This window comes from Pseudopodoces humilis, chromosome 2 (genome assembly GCF_049639895.1).
Source record: "Pseudopodoces humilis isolate 2021_Gansu_Grassland_sample_001 chromosome 2, ASM4963989v1, whole genome shotgun sequence".
Taxonomy (NCBI): domain Eukaryota; kingdom Metazoa; phylum Chordata; class Aves; order Passeriformes; family Paridae; genus Pseudopodoces; species Pseudopodoces humilis.
Window position 1 is genome coordinate 84984241 of NC_142201.1, and position 23929 is coordinate 85008169.

The window sequence follows — 23929 nt, forward strand, 5'->3', positions numbered from 1 at the left end:
AGCCGGGCACGGGCTCGGCCGCGCCGCCCCCTCCGGCGGGAGCTGCGGCACCGCGCATGCGGGCGGGGCGCGCGGGGCGCTGAGGGAGCGGCGGGGCGGGCAGGGGCAGAGCCGCGGGGTCGCCCGGGCTGGCACCGGCACAGGACACGGCTCCGGACACGGCACCGGACACGGCACCGGACACGGCTCCGGCTCCGGACACAGTTCCGGCACCGACCCCGGGCCCGGCTGCCCGCGGAGATCACATCCCACGCCCCGCGGTTTGCAACGTGCTCGAGAGAGAGACACTGGTTATTTATTTAGAGCTGCGCAAGCCTGCGTGCTCGGTGGTGTTCAGCAAAAGGAGCACGCCAACTATCAGAACTTTTGTTACTATCTATACATTGTAGCAGGCATTGCAGAATCACAGAAACAATTAGGTTAGAAAAGACCTCTAGCATGACGTTAAGTCCAACCCGTGACCGAACACCATGTCAACAGACCATGGCACTGAATGCCACATCCAGTGTTTCTTTAAACAGCTCCAGGAACAGTGACTCCACCACCTCCCTGGGCAGCCCATTCCAATGTCTAATCACCCCTTCTGTGAAGAAATTCTAATGTCCAGCCTAAACCTCCCTTAACATAGCTGAAGCCTATGCCTTCTCATCCTGTCTGGAAGAAGAGACCAACCTCCCACCTGGCTACAGCCTTCGGGGAGCGGTAGAGAGATTATGTCCCCCCTGAACCTCCTGTTCTCCAGAATAAGCACCTCCAGCACCTTCAGCCACACTCCTCATAAGATTTGTTCACCGACTACAAGTTACATAGTTCTCTTATTAGTACTCTATCTTCTATTGGTTAATGATTCCCTCACTTCTCATGTTAATTAGTCTGCATGCTCAGTGTTTATAATTTTTGAGTCAGTGTGTTTCTTGGGTTAGGGGTGCATGAGTTGGTGGTCGGGATTTCACCCTGCTATTACCTTTCTCACCCTGAATTCTCACCCTGAATTACCTTTTACCCAGCTGGAGCTGATTCTGCACAGTTGCTGAGTTGTCTTTGCTAGTTTCTTCCTTATCATGTAAGTTCTGCCAAATGTCCTTGTGGCCTGTAAATTCTGTGCTGCGGTACATCCTTCTTCCAAAGCTTCCTCTAGGCCAGAGTTCATTGAAACTTGTTGAACCCTAAACCTTAAAAAGACAATTCTACTGACAATTTGCTTTTCTGACACCTGGACATCACCTAGAGCTTCTTGGCTGCTTTCATGGATTAAACCTCCTTTCTTGTTGATCAGACTTGAAATATACGAAGATCAAACATTACAGAACATCCTTTCTTAAGGAAATTTTTACATGTACCACATTTTGTAATGAGAGGGGTTTCTTTCCTGTGTTTTTGGGAACCCGGTGGTGCAAAACGCAGGTGTGCAGATTGACTCAGCCTCTTCCTCCCACTCACTTGCTGGGAGAAGGGTGTTTGACAGTATGCCCGGAGGAAGCAGGTGGTGATTCTTGGGCTTCTCTGGTGGAAGCAATGCTAAAAATAGGCATCAGCCTCATTCTGCTGAATGTGGTAAGGCTGGCATTCATAGCAGGGCCCAAATGGCATCAGGACTGTCCTGGGAAAATAGTCATGGGCTCCTTTAGGTTAATTCTTTTGGCCTGGTAACTAAGAAGGGTGAGCCCAGTGTGAGGTAATTGGGAAATTGGGAAATGCTTTCTGTCCTGTTAGGCTGGGGCTGAGTTTTCCTTCAGTCTCTCCCTGTAGTGCTATTTTGCAGTGTTTGGAATGGGTTGTACCTCTTGCCAGAGTGTTTTTCTGGTGGGAAAAGAGAAAAAATTCTTGTGCCCAAGCTCTGCGCACAAGAATGGTTGTTTCGTGTCATTTGGTATACTGATTTACTTTTCACCGTAATAAGTCAAAAATAAAAGTGTTTTATGGTGCTTCTTCCTACTTTTCCTCCTCTCTGTCACTGGCTGGTGATGTGTTTTTAGGGGCGTCCAGATACTTGTTTTATGAACTCTAAAACTGAAGTGCTGCAAGCAGCAGTAACCACTGTGCTGCAGTTCAGTGCACCTGCAAGGAGGGGCAAATGCTGAATGTCTTTACAGAATTCCGGTATTCAGTAGTTTTGCCACAAGGTGGCATCAATGACAGTTTATCAGACCTCGCAGGAATGACTTCTGCCAGATCAAGGTCCGCACAGAGTGTTTCTTGCAAGGAAGCGATACACAGATGTATTACTTCAAAACAACAACAGCAAGCTTTTAGTTGAAGGTCAACCTACCATAAAGATCAAAGTTGAAACATACAGAATTGTTTCTCTAGAAGGGAGTGACATGATAAGCTCTTCCTCACTTGCAGAAATGTAGGACCCTTGAGACATCTGGGCCTAAGAAGTCTGGGGTTAAATGGGTATTTGGAAGGTGCATTTGACTTTGAGAAATAGGGTTGTTTTTAACAGGAGAGGGGAAAAACAGCAGTTGAACAGTGATGATATAAAGAAAGGAAAGAGAAAATGACAGAGGAGTTAATATTTGGCTTTTACCGTTTGTACAAGATTAGATGTCAAAAAGCTTGAGTGAGGCAAGGCAGGAGACATGACTAAGTCATTACATAAGTCTCAAACCACTTCCATGAAAACCATGCATTGAAACAACTGTTTTACCCAGCAATGATGTTGTATATATGTAATGTGGAAGAAAAAAAACCCAGTCTCTTTCAGAGCCTTGAACATTTATTTACATGTATGACCAATCATGAATTTATTATTTTAAAACAGACTAATAAGGTAGATGTTTGATTTAACAGCACGGTCTCTTGGTGAATTACCGGAGTGTGGATTGGAATTGATTGCATCTTTTAGTTATCTGCATGACCAGTTGTGAATATTTTACTTCCTGGTGTACATATAATTGTACTTTTTAACCACTAGAGGGTAGTGCCATTCCAAACAATTGCTTTTGGTGTGCTCCTATAGGAGCTTTATTTTGTGTTTTGTCACAAGGAATAGTGGAATAGAGAATAGTAGATCTCCTATGAACAACTTCAAACCCTTAATTTTGTAATTTGTAAAAACGAGTGTTCAAGTCTGAAATGTCTCTTAAAATTAACTTTACAACATATAGTTTTTGGTACTGAATTAGTTAGGCTTATCAGTTTCTTCTTGGTGGCATTGGTGGCTTTGCCTCATTCCAGGTTGTCCCTGTGTATGCTCTCTCCTCCCTGAGCAAGATTCCCTCATGTTCCTGCCTGCTCTATACCAGGACATATATAATTTCCCTTTTATCTGATTTGTCCCATTTATTTTTCTCCTCATTTCAGAGTCCCTCCACATCCTTTTCTCCCACTTTCCCTCCCATGCAAATCAGTCTTTGTGTTTTCCTTCCTATTTATGCGTATTCCTACTTTTCTTCTTTGCCCAAGCCCTTAAATTTCCTGATTTTCTGTACACAGTTAACTGTTCTTAGCTTTGTGTATGGTTTCAGCTTCTTTCTTTCCTAAAATTCCCTCATCTACTTCCTTTTTCTACGGCAGGCTGAGTCATTTAGAGGGTATCAACATGCCAAGTATTCTTGGATGGGTTTTGCAGGGGTGAAATTGGGCATTATCATGCTACAAAATGCTGGCCAATGCTTCCATCCAAATTAATGTTATTGAATAATTGCAGAGGAGCTGATTCTGTGGTTCAGGTAACAATATACCAGGGAATCTGTGTGCCCCATTTTCTCTCCTGTAGTTCAATTGGTTCCCCCCAAAATTAGTCAATTTCTACTGACATTTCAAGCTGCATTGGAAATACAGAAAGTAAAATACAGAAAGTAAAAGTAGTCATAGTGCCTCCAAACAGAAAATCCTTGTTGAGCAGGCCCTGGCAAGCTCAGGCACAGCTTCAGCACAGCTTTTCTTAGCAAGTGGCTATGGAGGTTTGTGACATTTCCCCTTTCACAGCAGTTGGATGCCAGAGCCAAGGTTTGCACCAGAGGGCAGCCGAAAGCCCTGGTGTGCAGAGATCCCGGTGCATGGGCAGTAGGGAAGAGCCGGGGATCACGCCAGCAGGGGAATTGCTCAGTACAGAGGAGTCTGAGCTCTTAGATAGTACATCCAGGAGCCTTTTGATTTCAGGGCAAGAAATGGCACTGAGGGCTCTTGCCATGAGGACCTGGTGAGGGCATTGGCACAGATCGAAGTGTGGAAATTGTACAGACTCTTTAAAGCTCTGCCAGTACTGGCAGATTAAACAGCATCAGGGATGTTCCTGAGCACCAAACTCAGCTGTTTCTACTGATTCTCATAATCCTTACTGGTGGTTTTAGCTGGGGCCAATGAGCAATATCTCAAAATATTCCAGGGTGTGGGTTAGAGGATACATCCTGCTGTTAACAAATAGGCAGACTGTACTTTCACTGACTTTCTGAGGCTTTCATGGACTGGACATTGGATGCCCTGTGCCAGCTGGCCTCAGGGGCAGAGACTGGTCCCAGACTTGTTTAATTTACTAATGTGAGTGTAATCACAGTGACTAGGCCCAGCCACTGGACTGAAAAGCTGTTTTTGCAAACCCTGCTTGATATAGACACCAGGAACTGAAGGGAGGTTGCTTCCATCTGTTCCCCTACTCTGCCTCCAAAGGTTACTGCCTTATACAAAAGGGCCAGAAAGTTTATTTGCTCTCCAGTTATGACTGACCATCTTGCACTTCTAGCACTGAGTTAGACCACTGATTTTTGTTTTCTGATCATGCTGTTGGCTTTGATGGGAAGGACTTTTTTTTCCTGTAAGTGTAACAAGCAGTGTTATTTTGTGGGGTGAATCACGGACAAAGGAAATCTCTAAACCACCTGATGTTCATAATCTCTGAGGTAACTAGACATATACAAATTAATTAAAATGGATAAAATCACTACTTGGGAATACCTTGACTCATATGCAGGACCTTGAACTTCATTGAACATCATGAGGTTTGCAAGGGCCCAGTAAATCCACTCTCATCAAAAAGGATAAAAGTTTAAAAAGCTAAAGGCAGAGAATAAGCTTCACATTTTTCAGAGGCTCTTGTTCTTCAAGGCCATTTCTCAATTTGTTTTTTGTTCCCCCCTCCCCCCCTTCTGGATTATGTAATACAAAACAATCCTTGGCTTTGCCTCTCTTAGGTGTTGCTGTTAGCTGCCATAGTCCAATCACAATAGTTAAGACACTTGCTAACAAAAATTGCACAGTGTGCAGTCCTTCATCTTTTGTTCCCATCATGTTACTTTCCATCTGTTTGAAGCTTTTTCCAGAATCAAACTGCCAGCCTTAAAACATGGTCCTGTATTGAGCAGGGAGTCCCATGAAGTAAATGCTTGTTGTCTCAATAGATCTGCTACACCCAACTTTCAAAAGAATTTTTAAGTTGCTTTTGAACATACTTTACTTGATTATATGAAGTAACACAGAACTGTATTCTAAGAACTGTAAATGCTGAAAAACCAGTTAGAAGGCCCTGAGCTGAAATTACTAATTTTCAAGTATATTTAGGACTACAATCTCCAAAAGAACCAACTGAAATCTCTGTTTCTGTTTAATATGCATAGTGCCATAGATCAACAAAAATTATTATTGCTTTATTTTCTTTTTACCTGTGATTATTTCCAGGAAAAAGAAATGTATACGTGCAAAATACAATATTCTGTTGAACTTGTAAAGAAAGATACATTACTGAATTCTGCTTGCTCTCACTAATACTTAGCTTTCTCTTTATGAAGTACCATGGAACAAACCCAACAAATAAATTACCACTGTGAATTAGAATAGCTCCAATGAATATTTTTGTACAAATACAGTTTTTAGGGACTGCATTGTCTCAAGTAGCACCACAATATATTCAGTATGTCTTTGTGTTTTGCAAGGCTGGGTTAGATACTTGGAATCTACCAGTCTTTATAGCACACTCTCTTTAGACTCTTTGGAAACTTTTCAACTTGGTTCACACTCAGTTTTGTCTTTCTCCTTCATGTGTCTGGGTTGTGAGTGGCATTTGCTGTGCTCTGTGAGCAGGAGGGCTTGTGCTAGGGGTGCTCCCTTCTGCACTTGTTACCAAAGCAGTTTGGTTTTGGCCCAGGCAAAGAAGTTCTTGAATTCGAGTTTTATTCTAGGTAAACTGTGTATTCAAGTGTAAATCATCTCTCTGTATGATGTTGGTGCACACCTGCCAAGTGTCCTTCTGAACCAGTAATCAGACATCACATTCCCTCAACATGTATGAAAACATTTATCAAAAAAGTGCGTTAGCAAGCGTGCCAGAAACTTCTTTGTGGAAAAGAAGTGAGTTCTTTTGTTCTCCCTCTCTCAATTGTTACTGATAGTGACTCATGTTGCTTACAGCCTCAAAAGTACAATAGCAGTAGCTCAGAAGGCAAAAGGGAGCTCTGCTTTTCTTTATGAACAGGTGATGAAAGATTTTGAGAGAAGGAGGCAGCCCATCTGAGAAGGATTTGAATCAGACAGCTGCAGCAGCAAGCTTGACCAAAGGTGAGCGGAGAACCAGGTAAAAAGGGAACGACCACAACTTTTAGTTGGCTCTGATGCTGTCTGCCTCTGGTGCCAAAGGAAAGATTGTGGAACTGTGGAAAAGGAGCATTATTCTGATTTATGCCTGTTTTTATGTTTGCGCCTTCAACTTGAGCTGTACCATGCCCATGTCCATTGTGGTTTCCTTCAGAGAGAGCATTTTGTAAGCTTCTCTTTGCTAGAATTCCTGTTGATAAGGCACGTTTGCTCATTGTCTGTTCCTGATGCCATGAAGCTGAAGCAAAGGAGAACTTCAGTGTCAGACACGAAGATTTTGAGTGAGTGACTCCTTGTGGCAAAAGTTTATGTTAGTGAAGCTGCTGCTTCTAGTACTAGGAGACATCTCATGCCTGCTTATCATTGCATTCACATAATTGCTTTGAAAGTTTAATTAAAGATTCAAGATTTATTAACACAGCTGAGTTTCTTTCACTTCACTCAAGCAGATACAGTATTTTCTTGTATAGGGGATTATTTTGTTTGCTTATATTTTATATTTCAATCCATGTATTTTTTTGCAGCGTAAGAAGTGTTGAGTGGTTGATTCTTTCCATAGACAAATCATAACTCATTTGTGAGAGATGAGGTAATCTGGTAGCAAAGCATGCATGCTAGTCAAGAGAGGTGCAGTCTAATCCTTATTGCATAACCGTGTGTTGTGGACTTGTTTTGAATCCAGCTCAGCCTGTCTGCAGCCTTCTACTTGTCAACTGTCAGCATCAACACTTGGCTCTACGGATCATCACTGCCAAGTGGCATGCAGTCACATCTCAGATGGGATCTCCAGCCCTCGTGTAATACAATTAATTAGAAACAACAATGATATTGGAATATTACATGAGCACTAAAAAGTGTGTTTCTACTATTACAAGCACTATTACAAGATGCAGTAAAACATTGCTCATTTTACTGGGCAGTAAACCAAAAGATTGTTAAATGTCTTGTCTGAGATGACAGGAAGGCTGTGGGTTATGTGGAGCCTCATGACTCCCAGGTTTCAACTTTGATCACAAAATCAAGGTATTGGCACCCTTGACAGATACTTGTTCCAGCCACTTCATGTTATTGGTAACCCAAGAACTGTGACACCTGAAAGCATAATGGAGTTCCTATGTGTAGAGCACACAGTCTGTGCTCAGGGGGCTGGCTATGATTTTGTTGCGTTTTCTTTATCTTCCACTGCTCCTACTCAGATGTTCTGGGCCTAAAAAGTGAGAAATGGGTTTGCAATTTGCTGTGGGCATGCTGGGCCCAAGCTGAATCACCAGGAGCTTTGAAAGTTTTCATGAGGGTGAGATGAGGGCACTGCGTCTTCATCTCATCAAGAGACTCTTTTTCCTCAGAGACATGTTAGGCATCATACTTCAAGACAGATAATAATAGGCAACTTCAAGTATAACACTGAGACACCAGATCTTAGAAACAAGCCTGCCACTTCTCAGCTAATCTACATTTCTATGAGGTTTAACCAGTGGAAGGGTGCCACGTTGAAGTCTCTCAGGCCTGAACTTCCATGTCATTTTTAAGAACAGAGTGTTTAGGGTCAGATTCAGCCAGTGCATAACCACAGACAGCTGCTGATTTTCTGTAATGCCACTGGTTTCCCAGAATTTAAGCTTTTTTTATAAACACCCATTTTCTTCCACCTTTTTGATTTCCACCCCGCAGGATTTCAAAAAACAATTCAGTATGTGACTGAAATGAGTTTTCAGAATTATTTGGGAAAAATAGTCCTGAGAACCATGAACAGATGCCTTTCTTCTTAGCTGGTAATATTTCTGAACTTAACAAATGAAATAGTCTCATTTTAGTTACCATATTATTGAGGAATTGGACTGAAGTGCCATCACAATTTCCCAGTCCACCTAGGGGCCAAGTAATCATAAAAAATGTCACTTTTAAAGTTTATAGAAAATGTAACAACTGTGCTAACTACTTAGATAATCACTTAGATCTAGTAAAGAGATAAGTGTTTATATGCATGTGAAGAAAACAGTGATACAATACAAACAAAAACCTATAAAAGCAATAAATTAACAATATTTTCAGGGCTAATTTTCAGGGGAGAGAAACTTTGCTAATTAAATTTAGCAATGACATAAAATTGGAAGATAAAATCAAAACAAAGAAGAAGTGGAACATCATATAGGAAGCCCACATAACCTTGAGGACTGGAATAACAGAAGTCATATGGTCATGTACTAGGGACTAAGGAAAAAATCTGATAGAAGAGAAGAGATTTACAGAAAGAGTAGAGGTAAAACATCTGGATTCAGTTGCCAGCTGGCAGCTGTAAGACATGCCTAGATGAAGGCAAATGAAATCCTAAAATGTCTTTTGTTGCTATTTCAGAATACATGGAAGAAGCTAAAGCTCCACAGAGAGATGACCTGTTCAATGTAAAAAACAATATTGACACAAGAACGAATGGAAAGATGTGTGAAATGTGAAGTAGGCAATCATTGCTGAGCCAGAAACCAAACATGCTTACTTTCAGCTTTGATTCCCATGCTCCTAGTAGCAGAGAACACAAATTCATGATTCAAGGATTCCTTTCCAGTCATATTATCAGTTATGTTCCGAGAATCACAGCTGAAAAATGTGCAGGCTCATTTACTGTCAGTAATACTTCTCCTTGCTAAAATACAACAACCTCCAAGAAACCTGGGAAGTAATCTTAAAGCAAAGCCAAAGTCAAGTTATCAGTTACATCAGGGTTCATTAGGCTGTGCCAGAGCACCACTGATCCTGCGTAGTTTGTCTAAACAATAAATACAAACAGGAAGAAGGGTTTTATTTAAGCTGAAGATCAAACACAGGATTTCAGTCATGCAATGTCTCTCCCAGTCTGCTCTCAGCAGAATCTTCAGACCAATCTCTGAAAAGTGAAATTGGACTCAAATTGGACAGGGGAAAACTGACTTGCATGTAAGAGCAAAACTGAAACTGAAGGTCAGGAAAGTGAGAAAGACATATGTTTACTTTCAGAAGTAAATATACCATAAAAAGACAGAGCCTGACCCCTTTTGCATGAGCTAGGGCTTAAAAGAAATCTTGGTTATGTAGGATTCTGAATTGGTGTTTGCAAATGTGCTCACTCCAGACCAATTCCATAATCTCCAGCTGGTAAACCACCAATAACAAGGATAATAAATGTTTAAGATTTCAAGACACAGACCTATAACGAACCAGGGAACTAGACTTGGTAATACTGCAAGGAAACTGAATCCTACTGGTTCTAATAAAAGGCAGTACGGAGAAAAAAAAGTTGCCTTTTATACACTAAAGCATGCAATGCATTTAAAACATACTTAAAACATATTCAAAATGTATTAATTAGCTGCATGGATCCCATTGGGAGAGGTATTTAATAAGAATGTGTGAAAACCTAATTCCCTCAGTGTTTATCATCCGAGATAAATCTAATGAACTGATGTTAAGAGTCAGTAGACCGTAACTTTGCAAATTTCTTCAGAAATATGATTGATATTTTACCAGGGTAAGCACAGCTCATATGCAGATGACAAAAAAAGCATAACTTGCAAAAAAGTAATCAATTTCCTTTAATGACTTGTAATGGGGCCTCTGTTTGAGACTACCTTTAGTTTTAATTAACTCTGATGCTTTTCAGCTGGGGGTCTGTTTTGCCCTGACTCATCCCTACCTCCCCCAGAAATTTCAGCCAGAGATGTTTAGTAGTTTCCCAGTATGAAAAGAGAAGAATAAGTTGGTTTTCAGTGTTAAAATATCTTAGAAGTCCAGCTGCTTTTGTGGTGTGGGAATTTTTGTTTGGGGTTTCTTTTTGTTTGGCAAGAGGATGGGCTATGCGTCAGGTCTGTACTTCTTGTGCCTGTGAAAATTGACCTAAATTTGGCCAAGTCAGGAGCCTTTAAAAAAGAATCTCACTTCTCATGTTCTAGAGAGTTGTGCTGAACTTCAACAGTAAAATAAAACAGTGGGTGGGAGAATGACAGAGGCTGGATGAGATGATGGGAGAGAGGGGACATAAACAGGAAACTAGGACTGGCCTTATGAAGGTGTTGAATTGGCTGTGGGGGAGTAGAGAAAGATTTACCTAAACAGTTTGATGTGCGTGGGGACAAATATATTGGACAAACAAAACAGAAATGACAGGATGTACGGGAAGTGAGAAACTGAGACTGAGCAAGAGATGTTCCCTATAGGACTGGAGAGATTAACTCCTCCATCTTCTAGGATATTATAAAAATAAGGAAGAAATGTTGAGGTTCTATCATGATGAAAATCATAGGAAACTATATAATAATGTAATATTCTCCCTCTCCAGGTTTGGCCAGCTTACAGTGAGTATGACTTTTGAACATGCAGGAAATTAGGGGAAAAAAGGAATTGAGGTGCTGTTGCTTTAAAAGGTGGATTACTGACATATCTATGAATTATCTAAATTATGGTTTTGTAAGTTCATTGTGGTAAATATTTCCAAAGGAGGCTCAGCTTACTTAAGATTGCATAAACTGTGTGCATAAAGACAAATGACATCAATCTTCTCTTGAGTGAGTGCTCTTTTTGTGAACCAAATGAGGAAGCTGGGACCTGTGGAAAAACAGCACCAACTCAGGTAATTAAAATCCACCATAAGGAATATATGCAAAGGGAAATAATTAAGGTGGTGCAGCTGACATTCACTTTGGCATTTTGCAGCCTTCAAATGCTTAGATTTGCAAATTTCATCAGTGTTCTTTCAGCCTCTTTTTTGTGTGTTTAATTAACATTGTGTATTGTTTGTATAGAGGTAGAGCCTGGAAGCCCTAGGCAAGGATTCTAAGGCTTTGCAGTCACAACGTAGAATAGCTGTCAGAAGCCCAGATTTTTCAGTTGCTACTGACTTGGACTACATTTGAAAAAGTGGGATGTATGAGCTTTGGCTGGGAGCATGAACAGCAGTGTGTAGTCCCTGGTTTTACTTAGACTGTGCGCTTTTTTGAACTGGAGACATGTTCTCTTTGCACAATCTCTGCTGTCCTTTGTTACCACCTTAGAACTCTAAATTCTGTGCTGATAAAGATGGTTAGTAATAATTTTTAATATAAAACCTTTTAAAATCCTTAAGCCTTGCTGCTGCATGTCAGAGCTCCCCAGCTGGATGTTGCAGGCTGAGTGCTGTTAACAAACAATAGAGACTGTAATTTTGTTTTGTTGTAAGTGCTTGTGGTTTTGAAGACATCCATTATTCTTCTCCTTCCCAGAGAGCTCAAAGTGACTTGGGCATGCAGTAATGACTGTGAAAGTTTCTGGCTTCTATGCATTTCTTACAGTATTAGATAAGCTACTTGGTTTTGTAACACGTGAACCAGGTAGAATTGTCTTCCTTGAAAATGCTTCAGTGTCAGTCCTTGCCTTAGGCAGGCAGGCAGGTGATCAGGGACAGTCAGTCTGTCGTGTTCTTCACCCAGCAGTCCCCTCTGACTGAGCTATGGGAATCAGGCTTTCTCAGGTCAAGGAACTTATCTGAGGAGCTCAGTCTCTGTGGATGCCAGCCATCATTCCGCTCCAGCTTTCTTCAGGTCTCCTGGTGCAGACCTTGGAAGTCAGTGCATTCTTTGGCAGCTGTGTCTCACTCTTCCTCTTTAAACTTATTTGGTATATTTAATACAGGGAGGTTGTGTGATACACTTCGGTTTCTGCAGCATCCTAGAAGCCTGGATAAAAGATTCTGTGAAAATAAAAAATAGACAACAGTAGGCTTAATATGCAATGATTTGATTGCATGGAAGTCTGTAGACTTAGACCTGGAAGGTCTCTGGTCTCATGTGTGTGGCAAACTTGTGACTGACAGGAGAATTTGGCTCAGATTGCAGGCATGTGGGTGAACTGCAGGATCAGAACTTTCCATTCCAATTGGAATAACAAGAAAAGTCATCTCACGCGCTCAGACAAACTTCGGTTTCATCAGCTGCCTTCTTTTGATCTGCAGTAAGTACCAGCGATAACACTTTGAATGATTACTTTGTTAGACAAGGGAGAAGTGCTGGTATAGATGTTCCTAATGACGTCCCTCTCTGCCACAGAAGGTGATACCTCAGCTAACAAAAATAGTGGGCATAGCTAACAAAAACAGTTCCCTTGCAATTAAAGTGTAAATAACACTTTGACATTATGACTTCATTGCTATATAATGCTTTCTTTGGAGTTGCATTGCAAGCAAAAAGGTGAATTACTTTAAAGAAAACCCAAATCTCTGTGGAGCAGATTTCTCAAGTATGCTATTTCTTCGTTGGCCATCCTGCAGAGCAACCAGCAAACTGCAGCTTAGCCTGTAAGCCTCTCAGAAGAACTAATCTGGCCTTGATGGAAGCAGAGGCTTTACAACAAATCTGGAGAATTTAGAAAGAAATGGAGATCAGGTAAGAAGTAAATGGAGTTAACCAAAATAGACAGTATCACAACAAGAGTATGTTTATTTTGTGAAATAACTGATTTTTGACAAGGAAAATGGGATCTCTTGGGACTTCAGTGAAGTAGCTGGTGTGTTGCCACAAAGAAAACTGAGCTAAACAGGTGAAAGTAAGGATTAGGGCAAGAAGGGTGACACAAACAGGTGAGGTCACAGTTCCCTACTTATTTGGGATTTTATGTGATTGCATCCTGTGAGCCCATTAAACTGGTTGCTTTATGACATATTGTGTATGTTAAACTAACAGGTCATGAAGGAAAGACTCATGGAAAATATGCAGGTAAACAGCAAAAGGGGCAGACCCCACTCTGGTTTTGCCAAGCTCTGTCTGGGTTGACAACTAGCAGCTGTCAGGGTGTTGTCACTGCGTATGCGTAGGCTGTGCCTGAGGGTTTTTTGGCTTATTTGGATATGCAAAATTGCCTATGACTGTGTGCATGACATGGTCTGCTGGTAAGTCCTGGGCAAGTGCAAATTCTGCTCTCTATCCTGTCTGTAAACCTACAAAACATCATTTTTCTAGTATTTTATAAAGTAGATCAAGACTTAAGTATTGGTTTTGGAAGTAGTTTGCAGAGTGGACTTAAAAGGGAAATTTCTCCTTCCTCACACCATGCAAAGCAGTAATTTCAGCTGCGTTTCTGCTTACCCTGAATACCTTCAAATAATTGTGCTGTTAAAAAAACCAAAACCAAAACAGACCTAGAAGGCTGAAGAGGGGGAACACATTGGAAGTAGAGAACTTCCTAAATAGTTCCATAAATTTGAGAATTTAGGTTGCTTGCTGAGCTGATTTAGTTTTTAAAAGCACTTAAGGGAATGCATTTCAGTTTATTTTCCCTTATTAAGTGAGCCTTGTAACCTGCTATTTTTGTGATTTCTCAGTCATCAGGTTACCTTCCACGGTTTGGGAAAGAAAACCAGGAAAAGATACAGGCACTGGCAACCTCTGATTGGAATTTGTTTAATAATAGTGACCTGCTTACTTCTTTTTCATGTTTCAACACAAATCTTCAGTTCTATATTTACTTATTAAGCCTGAGGACCATCTGCTGAAGGACATTAAGCTCCTGTAGTAGGAAGGAACCACATGCAATTCCTACCTAGGCTAACAAAAGCTTAAGTGGATTTACTAGTGGTTTGACTATAGTACCATATAAGCTGAAGATAATTTTTTTAATAGCTCTGATTTATATATATATATGTGTATGTGTGTATATGTATATATACATACATATATATATATGTGTGTGTGTGTGTGCAGAACATGTACATAGTGCAGAAGAAAACAGAGGTGATGAACTCTTGTTATCCTGCTTCCTGGCAAAACATAAATGACTATCAAGGATACTGAGCAGAGGAGGATTTGGCCCACTCAGCTCATTAGGTTCTTCTCCTGGGTATATTTTCAGTGCCTGTTTGTTACAGGGATTAGTCATGTATCTGCAATGCTGGGTGGTTTTCCTCCATTTCTACAATAGGATGTGCTGCTCCCAGTGCAAATAAATAAATAAGCACAGTAACTCTTGCCTTTTGCAGTACCAGTGGGTGGTTTGGATGTGTGTGTGTGTGTGTCATGCTGGAGCTATTGAGTTCAGGCTTGGCAAATTATTACCAGATCATTTAGGCTGGAAATGATTACTCATAATTGGTGTTATAGTGGTGCCTATAAGCCATGTCCTTGCCTTTGTGGGTACTGATAAAACCTTCAGATGGAGCAATGATCTTGGCTTGTGTAAGACGTGGTTCAGGAATGATTTTCATGTATGGGCATTAAATGGGATTTTAATGACTGTACAGCCTAGGCTGTGTGCGTGTTTTGTCTGTTTAGTTCTTAAAACTGAAATACATCAGCCAAAGATTGTGGCATCCCTGGTGACTGTGCAGATTATACACAGGCTAAAAGCAGATAGCTGTTTCCTGTCTTTCTGTTTGTGAAGAGAGACAACACAATGAAAAATTAGGATGATTAATAAAACAAGCAGAATTTCCAGCATAGCAGTTGTTTCTTTGTGGCTGAGCATGATGGCACCCTCTTATCTTAAATTTTATTATGGAGGCTGCAGTGCTAGTCTTAAAGATTTTGTGTAGCTCTTCTTGCCAAAGGAAAGCATGTGAGAAAGCATCCCCGTGCTTAAAGGGAGTTCCAGCCTAATGAATAGCAGATGACACCTGGTGATACCTGGTACCCCGTTGCTCCAAGTACACCATGACACCCTGCCCAAGGGCATTCAGTGAAGCTGGAGATAGTGCAGCTCCTAGAGAGAAACTTCTTTGATCCTTTTGAACAAGAAAATGTAAGCACCATCCCACAGATATGACCTTTCTGCTAATGTAACTTACTGAGTTTGTTTATTACAGTGGTGTTCTCTGGCAGGAATATCTAATGATCAAAATATTAATTTTGAATCATTATTCTATTGGAATTTAGGTGTACAGGTTCAAAATTGCCCTTCAAAATCACTAGCCCAAGTGACTTCTTTCTGGCTGGCAAAGTTTCTTGCTTTCTGAATTTTTCTTGGCAAGCAGTTCAACTCCTGTACTGCTCTTAATTCTATGCATGATCCTCAGAGTAGGCATTCCTTTGTCTGCATCCACTGAGGGTTGTGATCTGGAAGCTGTGCCCCAGGCACACCTGTCTCACAGAGGACAGCACTGACCTGAACACACATCACAGCACTCACATCAGGAAACAAGTAAATAAGTAACTACAGCATTGCATTTAAGTAGTCAAGATAGCCTGGACCAAGACTAGATATCCCTTTTCCCTGGGGTATCTTCTGACCATTATGCTCCTTCTTTTTGGCATAGTAATTTCTAAATAGTTTGTTGCACTGTGACAAAATTCCTGTAGCGATTTTTCTTGTGATTATTTCCTTGGGCACTTTCATGCTTTTTCACAATTTATTTTCATCTTCAGACACTGCTGGGTACACTCTGGTGAGTATTGTTGTGATAGTTTAAGATGTGGCTGCTTATTCTGCTCCTCTGGTGTGGGCTACTGCTTCAGTTCAGAGCTGTCAGAATGAGCAGGTGCTGAGGCTTCTACCTGATGACAAAACCAAACTAGTAGATAGCTGATAAAAATGTATCTGAATTAAGGCACTTGGTTTTGGAGAGGAGCAGGCAAAATGTAGGCACACATTTCCTTCTGCTGACTTTGGTGGAGGGATGAGTGCACCCTCAGCAAGTCTGTAGATGATGTGTGGTGCAGCTGATGCACCTGGATGGCATCCAGAGGGACGTGGACAAACTTGAGAAGTGGGTCTGTGGGAGCTTCATGAGGTTGAGAAGGCCGAGCGCAAGATGCTTCATGTGAATTGGGGCAACACCTGGTATCAATACAAACCGGAGAATGAATGGATTGATGGCAGCTCTGAGGAAAAGACTTGGAGTGCTGGTACATGAGAGGCTGGACATTACCCAGCAATGTGCACTCACAGCCCAACTACATCCTGGGCTGTATCCAAAGCAGTGCCGGCGGCAGGGTGAGGGAGGGGATTCTGCACCTCTGCTCCTGTGAAACCCCACCTGGAGTACTGAATCCAGCTTTGGGGTCCTCAGCACGGAGAGGACATGGATCTGACTAGTGCTGCAAAAATTATCAGGAGGCTGGAGCACCTCTGCTGTGGAGACAGGCTGAGAGTTGGGGTTGTTCAGCCTGGAGGAGAGAAGACTCCAGGAAGACCTTCCAGTCTCCTGGAGGGGCACCTTCCAGTGCCTAAAGGGCTACAAGAGAGCTGGAGAGGGATTTTTGACAAGGGCATGAGGTCAGAGGACAGGAGAAAATGGCTTTAAACTGAGACACGGTACATTTAGATTAGATACCATGGAGAAATTCTTCCCTGTGAGGGTGGTGAGGCACCATCACACATTGCCCAGAGAAGCTGTGGCAGCCCCATCCCTGGAAGCGTTCAAAGCCAGGTTGGATGCGGCTTTGAGCAACCTGGTCTAGTGGAAGGTGACCCTGCCCATTGTGGGGGGCCTGGAATGAGATGAGCTTTAAGGTCACTTCCAACTCAAACCATTCTATGATTCTGTGGGAGCGCCAGCCTGAGGTACCAGCTTACAGCTGCAGAATGGAAACGTCTTAAACTGATGCAGCTGTTGCTAAGTGACTGAGCCAAATATAGCATTTTAGTTTTGCATTTTAATTTAGCGAATTTCACACTTTAATATAGAATACAGGTGTTAATTTATTACATTAGCTATAAATATGTTTGTATTTTTTTTCACTTTGCATTTGACATTGTCTGGCAAAAATGGAAGGAAATAAATTGAAAATTAATTTATCTGGTTTCATCATTTTTTCTTAGCTGATCCTGTGGTTTGGTTTGCATCTTGCCTTCTGATTCTTTAATTGCAGTTTGCACTTGAGAAAACTATATAATACTTGAATTGCAAGCTAGCCTCATTAGAAGCAAATGACATAATTATTTGGGAAACCAATCAGAAAGCATTCAAATCTTCCTTGGTGATGTGCCTCCTTTAGTTGTACAGCTTGCTTCCTTCTGGATGGCAAATCTCAGCGTTGAGATTAGCCTGGCACTGTGAAAGTGCTTACTAGGCATTTCATCACCAGAGCGAGCACTGCTGGATTTGTGATGCTGCTCCTCTGCCAACGTCAAACGGATTTAGGCACAGCAGCCCTCACAAGTTCATGCTGAAACCTGGTCAGCTCTAAAACAGCGTGTTAAAACAAGAGCAAACAGTCACAGCTGAGAACTCAGAGACTGATACAGATACCTTGCAACTGGATACCCATGAGAATTAAAGAGCTGAACTGAAAGAGATTAAGCAGCTCTTTGTACATTCTCCCCTGTGAAGTGTAAAGAACTGAGAGCTTCATTGTTTTGTAACCACTTACAAACTAAAGAGGAAAAAGAATTACTTCAGCATGGGCTTCCTGAATATGGTTTTATGGAAAATGCTCTTCTTAGAAATCGAGCCATACAGGCAAAATATGAAATTCTCAATACACAGATTTCACAACAAAGCATTGTCCACCCTGAAGCTTAAATGTTCCAAACCCAGTTTCCCTTCAGCAAGTAGCTTTGCCCTCCTCTTTCAAACACGGTCTGCATACATCAGCAGTTGACTCACTTTCTGCACTGTTTATTGGATCTCTAGAACCTTTTTCTCTAGACAGCCATTTGCACCTTCATCTCTGTGATAAAGGCCACTGTCACCAGAGAATCGGTTTCAGTATCACAGTTTCCTGCAGGGCTGCTCTCTGTGAACGCAAAGCCTCTGGTCAGAGGCTGCCAATTGCAAGTGGCAATATTAAATGTTTCTTCCCTATAGTTCACCTGTCTGCTGAAGATTAGTTCTCTGTATGACTGCAGGCCCAGGTCCCTTCCACAAGGTTTATATTTGCTGCAATTGGAAGCTTTCAGAGGCAGCTTAAAGGATTGATTTAGTCTGAGAGCAGAAATGGGAAGCAGGAACTCCTGAATTCAAAAAGCATTATTTCAGTAGTTTTGCTGCAGAGCTTGAGGCTACAGATTGAGCTCTTACCTCATTTTCCTCATCTGTGATACAGCTTCTAAGATGGTTTGGTGATTAATTTATGCTGATGAAGTTAATTACTTGGTAAGTATGTAATAATTTGATAAGGATCTCTTCATATCCCAGGAAATGTGGCAAAAAAAGGGAAAAATAGCCATTCCTAAACCTGTTAATTAACAAACTGAGACAAGATGGTGAGATTCAGGATAGAAACCTCATCAGAGATATTATGGCAAATTGCAGCCAGTGCAACTTGACATTCCTCCAATTGCAGAGGCAACTTGACAGGCATGTAAACTTAGAGGTTGGTATGTTCCTGAAACCTGTTTTATGCAGGCAGTTTTGTGGTTTGCTAAGGCAGCCAGTGAAAAAGCTCAGGGGGTTGTATGTTGTTATTTAGCAGTTCCTGCAGGTATATACAAGGACTCAGTAGGAAAGGATTATGCAATAAAATAATTTATTAAGATTTCCTGTGTCCTGCAGAACAATCTGTGACTCATCAGCAATTTGGACAGCACTGAGATGTACATCATATCAAAAGAATTCTGCAGGGCCAGCTCTCTTGGCAGGCTTGTTGTGATCTATATCTCTAGTGTAACTCTGGTTATAGTGTGACCAACCAGCATAATTAAATTGTCAGTGTCACTGTCCTCAGCCAAATTGCCCCTGAGCTTGTATAGCTCCCCCTATTGGGTTAACTATCAAAGTCGCTCTCTGCCCTGCAAAACGGATGTTCCATCTCTCCAGCTTTTTAATGAGTTAATAACTTGAATTATCTTGCCTTTTCTATGATATTTCGTCTGCTCCAGGTCAGTTCAGATTATGTTGCTAAAGACCTTTACTTTGGACTTTAATAAAATTTTACTGTGCTGATGTTTGAAGCTGCCATGAAATCTCTCAAATTCAATGCAGTTTTCCCAAAACATTTGAAGTCAGCTACTCTATAATCTTTCTGTTACGATCCACTTAGGCCCTCTTGGACACAATACAAATAGGTAGAAGTGGAGGAAAGCTTGCTTGTGAAACATCCGAAATGCCCAGAGACACCATGTCTGTCAGTGCTCTGCAGTTTTTGGTTGCTATTCATGTAACCCAGTGAGGCAGAAGAGCAGAGATAAGGGAAAGAACAGGGGAAGATTTCTCTCTGCAGTTTATTCTCCAGGGTTTTATTCAGTCCAGTTTTAAATGGCTCAAGCTACTGAAGTAATTCAAGTTATGACATTTTGGCAGGGTGTGAAACAAAATCTGGCAGAGATGCTATGACTGAAGGACTGGTTTTGTACTCTGAAATGTGTGGCAAATCTTTCACTGGCTTCAGTTAAAATAGGATCAGGTCTTCAGAGTCATTTGGTTTAAATAAGCTCAGCAAAACCGGCAAAATAATCTACTTTTGTGGTGCCATTAGGCTGTTACAATGTCTCTCAGCCTCACCCTCCACTGTTTACAGCGTCCTCCCATGTAACTATGACTTTCTGCATAGAAAAATGAGCTGCTCTTGTTAGGTTTGGAGTAATAAATAACCCTGGATTAGTAGTCTCTGTCTGATGTCTCATTCAGACTATCTCTTGCATTGCCTAGCTATGTTTTTAAGCCCTGATACTAGAAAGGAAAACTCTCCAGAGGCTTTCTTTAAAAAGTCAATAAATAGAGGAAAAGCTAATGTATTTAAACATTATTTTTATTATTATTTTCTTTGCATGGTAGCCCATTAAACTTGAGGAGTCCCTAATGAAAGGTAAGTTTAGCACACTCTTTTTCTTCCACACTTTCGGAGTTGTGTCCCCTTGATGTTATGCTTTCTTTTTTATTTCTCCCCACTTATGGGTAAAAGAAAATTTTTAAAAAATAGCATGGTTCAGAATAATTTGGATTGTTTTAACTTTCAGTAGTGTTATACTTGTTTTATTACTGGTTCAGCAGGAGTTGTTCAGCCCTAGAAATGCATAAATCTATTTCTACTGTGCTCTTCCACAGCTCTTCCACATTCTCACAGGGGAGGATTTTTCTCATCATAGGTCTACAATTAAACCACAATAAACCACAATTAAATTAATGGAAAAGTGATTCTGACTCTTATAAAACCATTGCAAGTCTGTAAGCTGAATCCTGGAAATCTGTTGGGAAACCTGTTCTAGGTAGCAAGTTTACATTTGGGCAGTATTGAGTTATTTTTTTCTGATTTCTTTATGTTGAGGAGAGAAAATTAGAGTCATGGTTCTGAGACAGTGCACAGAACCAGTTCACATGTGAGGCCAGGACAGTCACTTAAGCAGTTCTAAGAAGGCTGTGCCACACAGTATCAGTCCAGGACCTTGTACTGGTGGCTGAACAAAAGCCAGCAACCATAGATTGTTCTGTGATTTCTGTAGGTATTTTGTCACTTGGAAGACAGCCTCTCATGTGCTTGAGATGTTTGCCTGCCTGCTGTTATTGTGCTACTTTCCACACCTCCTTCACTGGCAGCAATTCCTTCATGCTCCAAAGGCCCAAGTGAATGAGCAGTATTTACGAGCTCCCCCTTCCCTTCCCTCCCCTCCCTCTCAGCAGTGCCCCTCTTGCTCTCCCTGGGTGCCTCTTTGTCTGCTGCTGCCTGTGTTTTGTAAAGCAGAGCTGCTGACATGATTCTTCACTACAAGGGTGGTGAAACACTAGAACAGGCTGCCCAGAGAAGCTGTGCACATCCCATCCCTTGGAAATGTTTCAGGCCAGGTTGGGTGAGGCTCTGAGCAGCCTGGTCTAGTGGAAGGTGTCCCTGCCCATGGCAGGAGGGTTGGAAGAAAATGGTCCTCTAGGTCCCTTTCTACCCTAACCATTCTAGGATAATTTCCAGTCAAGATGGGACATAGATCCCTAAAAGAGTATCTAGACCATATTCACATCCTAGCCTTAGGTTGGCTGGTGGAATCAGGGAGGAAAGGCTTTTTCAAAGTGAGGTGAGTCATTAAAAAAGGCTGGGAGGTGGGAGGAAGGGGAAAGGAGAGGAAGTAGGAATGAGTAGATGTTTCTTGATACAGCTGGAGAAGACTAGGGGCAGGCAGGAACAGGGGGTTTTCAGACTGCAGGCAGAGTGAAGTTTGATGTAGGGAACCACAGCTATGACTGCAGTTGGGAGACTGAAAGATGAAATTCTGAACCAAATTCTTGTTTTTGGAGCACATCAGTACTGTTCTTAATATCTGAAAACAGACTCTTCTGTTATGGCACTCATCTCCACAGATTCTTGCACAATGTAGGATTTATATACAAATGGTCAGCCTGTGGTATGAATTCTTATTGCTCCAGTGACTGACCCAATGTGTTTGAAGTTTATACCTCCACCCACGGAAAAGAGCTTACAGCATTTAGATATGTTTTTTTACCTAAGATTACCAGTGCCTAGTAATATTATTTCCAAAACCCAAACTATTTAGATCATTGAGAGAACATATAAAACCTAAGCCAAAGCTGGGATTCTGTACAGCTCCAAAGAAACTCACATTGCAGGGCAAAACTCCCCCCTTGCTTTTAAGCTTGAATTAGCAGCATGCCTCAAAACTCAGATATATGTGCTTAAATTCAGCTGTTAGCTAATGAATCAAAGACTGATGTCACTGTTAAGCCATTGCCCATCTGTATTTTATGACTTCCAGAGATACACAAGGCTTCCAGAATCAGTCATTTGTGGCTTCCCTAGTATTCCCTGACTTGCTGACTGCTCACCGAAGCACTGAGTGCTCTTAGCTGTCTCTGTGCAATTTCCTGGCTGAAGGAGATCTGGAATGTAAAAGTGTATTCATCACCAGAGGTTTTGCAAGATTCCAGGACTTCAATGAAGCGGTAAGAGATTATTTAAAATTGGAATGGCATGAAGGTTCCTCTGAGTTTTCAACCAACTATAGGGTAACTTAACCAACAAGTAAGTAACCCATAAGAAGAACCAGAATTATTTGGGATTTAAACATTAAAAAAAAATTCAAAAAATTCACCAAGTTGTAATTGCTGTTGTAACTGTACCAGACAGATCCTGACCCTTTACTGTGAACTTCTTAGTACAAAAATGGAGGAATAAGTGGCAAGTGGGAATGTGTATAATATGCCTTAACCATTCATCTGGAGTGAAACAACTGCATATAGTAAAATACTGAGAAATGTTTTTGCATAAGCTAGATTTTTGACTTCAGTGCTATGATCAAAACAGTGTAACCCAGAGCCAGCTTTGCTAAAATGGTGACCCCAGTTCTCACTCCTGTATTTGAACTCATTCTAGGCAGAGAAATCATAGCAAACATTTCTGCAGGATGGTAGGAGGTGCATTTTCATGTTAAATATGCATCAGAAGTAATGTGCTATTTGTGTACATTTTGGAAGAGATCTTAACTTCTGTTGTGATTGAGTATTACACACCATCAAACATCAGGATATATAAGATAGGAACCAGATGCTGCTCTCCGCTAGTCAGGTGTTCTGGCCATTTTTTAAATTTTTTACTTTGCTTTTCTGGCACTAAAACTCCCTAAAACTTACTGAGGAAATGAAAGATTGTTGCTGTTGTGCTTTTGTGTGTTTGTTTAGCAGAAACATTTGTGCATCATAGATTTGTGTCCAGAAACACATTCCTCACTGCTTTAGTGTACTGTATTATCTGGACAGAAAGAAAAGGAAATAGTTGTGATTTTAAAGTGTTTTACATATCTTTTCAGAGCTGTACAAACTTACATGATATGTAGGGCAGTGATGAATCATAGTCTGTTTTCTTCTTCACTTCACACTACCATAACAACCTTACTTTGCTGGATTGACTTTTGATTTACTGGGTGAAAAAGCTCCAGTCAGTGGTGTGCTGACCCACCATCACCTTTTGCTTGCTGGTGCTTGCTGTTTCTGCATCTTCACAGTAAGATATTTGGCTGAGGAACTTGGTAATTGTGTGTTGTATAACTATAGGACTCCATTTTTCTTTTTCTGTCTTTTTCCTTTCCCTGCTACTAAGACCTAGAGACCTGTAATTAATTTTCAAGTCATTCATGAACTCTGGTTTCTTCCATTTAGGCTGAGTCAAATTTGTCTCTGTTTGCTTGAGCAGACTAAATGAGTGGACAGGTTAATGCAGGTGACTAAGTGGGCACATCCTAACAAGTTAATGTCCCTCAGCTAAGCTTCAGCTCCTGTGATTTCACATTCTCTTATGTTCCTCCTGCATCATGTCAGCCAAGATACTTGAGGATTTGATCTGGCTAAAAGGGAAAACTCCTAGGTGGACCAGTTCTTTGATCCCTTCCATTACATACTGCACAAATAGTTGTGTTGGCACAGTGCAGGGAGTAGCTCAGGAACAGAGATGGACAGCAGAGTAAGAACTATTGATACTGGTGCTGCTGACAAAGAAGAAATCATCAGGCTGGCCCTACGGCAGCTGTACTGCTTGTTCTGCTGTATGTCTGAAGGGGAGGAAAATGCACTTCTTATGTGATCACT

The 23929-nt window shown here is 41.3% G+C and overlaps 1 long non-coding RNA gene across 2 annotated transcripts; it reads left to right on the forward strand.

Annotated features, from left to right (window-relative positions):
* Positions 1–10260: 10260 nt before the first annotated feature.
* Positions 10261–22206, forward strand: LOC148184902 (uncharacterized). Of its 2 annotated transcripts, none has more exons than XR_015771984.1 (6): positions 10261–10367; positions 10841–10856; positions 11068–11131; positions 12365–12486; positions 12803–12917; positions 22105–22206. It is a non-coding gene; the product is annotated as an uncharacterized LOC148184902 (long non-coding RNA). The 2 variants fall into 2 exon arrangements; XR_015771983.1 differs by lacking the exon at positions 22105–22206 and adding an exon at positions 13853–14595.
* Positions 22207–23929: the final 1723 nt, after the last annotated feature.